Here is a 6337-nt window from a genome sequence, read left to right on the forward strand (position 1 = left end):
CGACAGCTTCCTTGCGGCTTTCACTGCCACGCATCATAACATGCCTCGCTCGCCAGTGGACTTGGCAGACAGACAAGATTAGGCAGACAAACCAATAAGATGCCTACAGCACGACCGCCACTGAGCCCGGTTTCTCTCCATATCCTGCAGCGTTAACAGCCATTGGTCTGCGGCGTCTCGCGGACCCCATCCAGGGAGTCTAACCCTGCCAACTGAAGCTAATCTACTTGTAAGCAGTTAGTTACTGAGTGAAATATTCAGTGTGTGATTGAGTAGGAAATTGACAGAGAGAAGATTGATTGACTAAAGTTATTCAGTAAGAGGTAGTACTTCTGTAAACCGTTCTTTAAATTAGGTATCGTTTGTTATAAATTTATTAGGCCTCGGGTAGATTCAGAGTTTTACGTTGAAAAGCTTGTTTGTAAACCTAGGCCTATGACTTACATCAAAGTAAACATAGCCTATAGCCAATGTTGTTGAATAAATAAATAAATTCATTTTCATTATGTGGACTGAACTTAGCATCATTTTTGTCAAATAATCCAAAAAGAACCTGCCCAATGATAAAACTCATTATAACAACATTTACACAAATTTTGCTAAATATGCATCTCCTTAAAGTTGTTTGTTAGTGAAGATTCTTGCAAAGTTCAAGAAAATAAAAAATAATCAAGTCTTAAAAGTTGTTCATTAAATGGTGATGTATTGATGGTTGTAAGTTCACAATGAAATATTGTATAAAAAATAAATAACCTTCTCTTTACTGTGTTTTTATTATGGACAATACATACACAACTTCTACCAAGTGCTTTGAAAGTATTTTTATAAATTCTTGTATTTTTCTCACTGACAAAACAAGAAAAGTAATAATGTGGGAGATGAGAGCTAAATTTTATTTATGTGACAACTGCTTTTGGTTTCTGTGTTAATTACTTTAATCTAGCTTCACCAACTGCATTATTTGAAAAATAATTTAGTTGAGCCATAGACTACCAGTATACTGTTGATAGTTAGTTAATTGGGTTTTGTTACTAATGAAAATAAAATGTAATTTAAAGTACAATTGCAAATGTAGTTTAAAACTATAAAATAATTATTGCTAAGTATTTCTTTCTGAAAGTGACTAAGCACTGAGCTGATCTTGCTAGGATGATTCATTTCTAAGAATTGAACATACCCAGTATACTGGAAATGAAGGTTTGTATACTGGTTGCTTACTGATTGTATGTGAACTTCAAGGTGACATGTATCTCTTTCAGGTTGTTTTAAGTAAGTACCTGCTCTCAAATAACTTCTATTATAAATGTACACATACATTGTATGTCTGTATATGTATATATATATATATATATGTGTGTGTGTGTTTAGCACTGGGAAATTACCTCATCCATTTGTCAATACAGTAGAGGTACTTTCACATGTACAATAAAACCAGGTGTTTCTCTATAAAAGTTTATACTAGTGTAGTGTTCGATGAGTGCAGCTGAATTCCAATGATACATTTATACTGTATAAGAAAAAAAAAAACATCTTGGAAAAAATAGAAATTTCACTATTAGTGGGCTATTCTAATACCAACCTTGTAAAGTTGGCTTTCCGTAAACCTGAAGTTCTCTGTATGAATTACAGAATTTGTATTTAACACACACACACACACAAACAAATATATCTGTTACTTGAACAGATCTTAGCTGTATATGTTTTGTTCTTCTACTGTATGAGTGATGTTGAAATACGTTTCTTTTAAAGAGTCTCCAATTTGTTCATGAAGAAAGTTGAAATTTAATTTAAAATACAAAAAACAAAGGACCATTTGTTCCCTCAAGGTTTTTCCTGCACTCACATCCCTCAAAGAGAAACAACAGATAAAATTAAATCCACTCTTTATTTTTAAGAAAATTATTGATTCACCTGTTATGATCTTGTAATATGTGGGTTTTATCTACTACTGACAGCAACTCACTCCATAACTTAATCACCCTGTTAGAAAATATAACTATCTTAACTGAAACCTTGCCTGTCTGTTGCAAATCTTGAACTTACATTTGGCATCCTGTTTTCAGAACTCAGTACAAAGAAATCAGAAGCCGTTATTTCATTGATCTTGTAAGCTTCAATAAGATCATCTCTTATCCTTTTTTTTAATAGCTTTTTTTCATTGATCTTGTAACCTTCAATAAGATCACTTCTTATTCTTTTTTGAAACCTTTATATGATTGATCTTGTAAACTTCATTAAGATCACTTCTTATTCTTTTTTTTGAAGTCTTTATTTTATTGATCTTGTAAGCTTCAATAAGATCACCTCTTATCCTTTTTTGAAACCTTTATTTCATTGATCTTGTAAACTTCATTAAAATCACTTCTTATTCTTTTTTTGAAGTCTTTATTTCATTGATCTTGTAAACTTCAATAAGATCACTTCTTATTCTTATGTACTAGGAAACTAGTGCATGTAATAGTAGTTGTATCAAATGTACATGATGTTCAACAGCACTAGTTATATTACACTATGAAACTACTACATGTAATTGTAGTTTTATCAACTGTACATGATGTTCAACAGCACTAGTTATATTACACTAGGAAACTAGTACATGTAATTGTAGTTATATCAAATGTACATGATGTTCAACAGCACTAGTTATATTACACTATGAAACTAGTACATGTAATTGTAGTTATATCAACTGTAGATGATGTTCAACAGCACTAGTTATATTACACTATGAAACTAGTACATGTAATTGTAGTTATATCAACTGTAGATGATGTTCAACAGCACTAGTTATATTACACTATGAAACTACTACATGTAATTGTAGTTATATCAACAGTAGATGATGTTCAACAGCAATAGTTATATTACACTAGGAAGCTAGTACATGTAACTTTAGTTTACCAACTGTAGATGATGTTCAACAGCACTAGTTATATTACACTATGAAACTACTACATGTAATTGTAGTTATATCAACAACTAGTTATATTACACTATGAAACTAGTACATGTAATAGTAGTTATATCAACTGTACATGATGTTCAACAGCACTAGTTATATTACACTAGGAAACTACTACTATTACATGTACTAGTTTCATAGTGTAATATAACTAGTGCTGTTGAACATCATGTACAGTTGATAAAACTACTATTAAATGTGGTAGTTTCCTAGTGCAATATAAGTAGTGCTGTTGAACATCATGTACAGTTGATAAAACTACTATTACATGTACTAGTTTCATAGTGTAATATAACTAGTGCTGTTGAACATCATGTACAATTGATATAACTACAATTACATGTACTTTTCTTCTGGAACCTTAAGAATACTTTTACATAGCCATATTTTCTTCTTTGTACAATTTTATAAGTTCTCTAGTATACAAAAAAGCACTCTTGAACATCTCCTGTGATTAGTACAGCTAAAATTAAATGTAGTAGTTTTCTAGTGGTGTATGTATATATATATAAAGTCCTCTTGAACATCTCCTGTGATTGCTACAGCTAAAATTACATTTAGTGGTACATAAGAGGGCTCTTGATCATCATCTACAGTTGGTAAACTAAAGTTACATGTACTAGCTTCCTAGTGTAATATAACTAGTGCTGTTGAACATCATCTACAGTTGATACAACTACTATTACATGTACTAGTTTCCTAGTGTAATATAACTAGTGCTGTTGAACATCATGTACAGTTGATACTTAACTTGTTTAATTTGTAAAGTGATGTGTTAATTGGCTTATGAGACTTATTTTACATGCTTTGGTACAAATACCACAAAATACAGGCAATGTTAGTTCACTTATTTAACAGTAAGAATATTGGAGAGTATAGTATAATTGTAAATTATGTAGTAGAGTTTAACTCGGCAGTAATTTATAAACTTGCCCTTTTTTGTTATTTTGAAACTTCAAAAAGTTTGTCTATAAATACCTTAACTGTCTTAACTGTCATTTTCTGTCTCTTTTTTTTTTTAAAGGTAGACTGCTATTGAAAAGTATTAAACATACAACAGTGATAAAGGGTTAGAAGTAGTCTAATGTGGGTTGAAGATTAATTATAGTAAAGTAAAGTATTTGTGTGAAGACAGAAGTCTCCTGGCACAGTGATCAAGGGTTAGAAGTGATCTAATGTGGGTTGAAGGTTAATTATAGTAAAGTAAAGTATTTGTGTGAAGAAAGAAGTCTCCTGGCACAGTGATCAAGGGTTAGAAGTGATCTAATATGGGTTCACTGTGCCAGGAGACTTCTGTCTTCACACAAATACTTTACTTTACTATAATTAACCTTTGGGTTAGAAGTGATCTAATGTGGGTTGAAGGTTAATTATAATGAAGTATTTGTGTGAAGACAGAAGTCCACTGGAACAAATGAGGACTTCTCCAAAACCAATTTGCTATTTATAATGACACAGATCTCTATAATTTAATTATACTAAGCAGGGTGGGTGGGTGTTGAAGCTACCCCAAAATGTGCCTTAGCCTAACCTTTATCCCTCGCAAAAGCTGGTTCACTTTACAAAAACTACAGTATTGTGCCCCCAAGCTTAACTGTAGCCCCTTGATCTATTGTCTAGCCCACGTCAGCCCTCTCACTGGGAAGAGGCTCTTGTCACTCCTTACACCAAGAAACCCAATAAAACGAGTGCTTTTGGAAAGTAGTCCTTCAGTGGCGTGTAAAGGTTAGAAATAACAAATAATGGAGATTATGCATTTGTGCTGTGCAACAACAGTTTACCTTACATGTATGTAAGTGAGAAATTGTCAGTTTCAGTTTGGTTTTATTAAGTTACACAGTAATCCCAAAACCTAATACATTACGTATATAAAAAACACCTTACAAAAGTATCTACACACACACATATCATGATTGCCCTCTACACAGCGATTACAATTTCAAGGTTGATGTTTTTTTTTTCTTCCCCTGCTAATATCGATGTTGCCCAAGCAATTGTTATACATGGTATGCAACTTCGTACGCCTTTATTGTCTGCTTCCCGCGCTATTTGTACAGACCTGTTGGTTGTGGAATGCAACTAAGGTTGTTGGATAGTCATTAAGCAATTCCCAGATTCAACAAATCAACAAAAATATAGTGGACGGTAAGATTTACAGTGAACTATGTGGTAAGTATTCATAATTTTAGATAACCCACTGCAGACAAGACAGGTTTTGTAGGTAGTCTTATGTCGAGTGTTTTAAAGATGTTTTTGCGGCATTAAATTTTGAGTTAGCCAGTTTGATTAATTGAAATATGACAAAAAGCAAGATTTGTTTTAAAAAGGGCACGCCCTCTTCATTGATATACAATTATGCTGTAGGTGTTGTTGTAATGAAAAGTAGAATCGTGTAAATAAAAAACGCCCAAAACAATATCATTAACAAAGTTGAGGAAGGTTATTTGGCCGTAATTCTTAACTACATAATTATTTTACCTATAACTGCGATTTTAACCATTTCTGTGTACTTTCAGCTGTTGGCATAGTGTCGATTCATATGTTTGGTATTACGGTTAAAGTATCTATCCAGCAAGCACGTGTCGCGGGTTCGAATCCCTCACACTTATAGTTTCTTTTAGAAACTTCTAGCTCAAATACCATATAATTCTTATAAATATGTAACCTAATAACCGTTTGATCTTGTGAAACTTATCCTAATTGCATTACAAACACTTATTTAGTGCCTAAAGCAGTGGTACCCGAGAACTTTTGAAAAACGTTAGAAAGAAGATAAACACATGCAAAGTATTGGAGAACAGTCTCGATGATTCATTTCACTAGCCAGCATACTCAAATTTTGCGTATTATTACTTCATCCTTGAATTTATATTTTGATTTACCTTTTTTATTAATATAAACTACTATTAAGTTGTTTTTTGTTTTTATGCTTCAGGGTTACGCCGCTGAATCAAAGGACCGTCTGAGGTACACGGCATAAAAAGGTTGGGAACTGTTGGTCTAAAACAGTGGTTATCAACCCCTGGTTCGGTAATCACGGGTTGTTCGTGAACTTCCTTCAGGTGGTTCGTGGAAGGTTGTATAATTATGGAAAGAACCCTGTAGATAGCATATAGATACTTTTCTGGTCTGGCGAGATAAAGAAATATAGGTTTAAGAACCACTGTTTTAAAACACACGTCCGAGATGCTTGTGTTTGTACAGTTGCAGACAAGATAATGTTGACATCGCATAACCTTTGATGAAACTTTGTAGAATGGACGGCAACTGCCTGTTGTAGATACGCAAATGTAGAGGACGACGTTTCGAAAGTCTTTCGTCTTCAGGTCAGTGTGTGTAAGGTGTTGTCGGTCTCTATAGTATTCTGACCTGATG

General features: G+C 33.1%; 1 protein-coding gene across 2 annotated transcripts in view; it reads left to right on the top strand.

Moving 5' to 3' along the window:
- The window catches only part of LOC106463863 (ninein-like protein), a 156543-nt gene that overhangs the window by 9099 nt on the left and 141107 nt on the right, over positions 1-6337 (top strand). Inside the window, exon 1 of one of the 2 annotated variants that reach the window (XM_022391484.1) lies at positions 4995-5131. The exons of the other annotated variant lie outside the window; for it this stretch is intronic. The gene's annotated coding sequence lies outside the window, so the exon portion shown is untranslated. Of the gene's footprint in view, positions 1-4994; positions 5132-6337 lie in introns of those variants that run through there. 2 annotated transcript variants of the gene reach the window in all.

This window comes from Limulus polyphemus, unplaced genomic scaffold (assembly GCF_000517525.1).
Source record: "Limulus polyphemus unplaced genomic scaffold, Limulus_polyphemus-2.1.2 Scaffold1506, whole genome shotgun sequence".
NCBI lineage: Eukaryota > Metazoa > Arthropoda > Merostomata > Xiphosura > Limulidae > Limulus > Limulus polyphemus.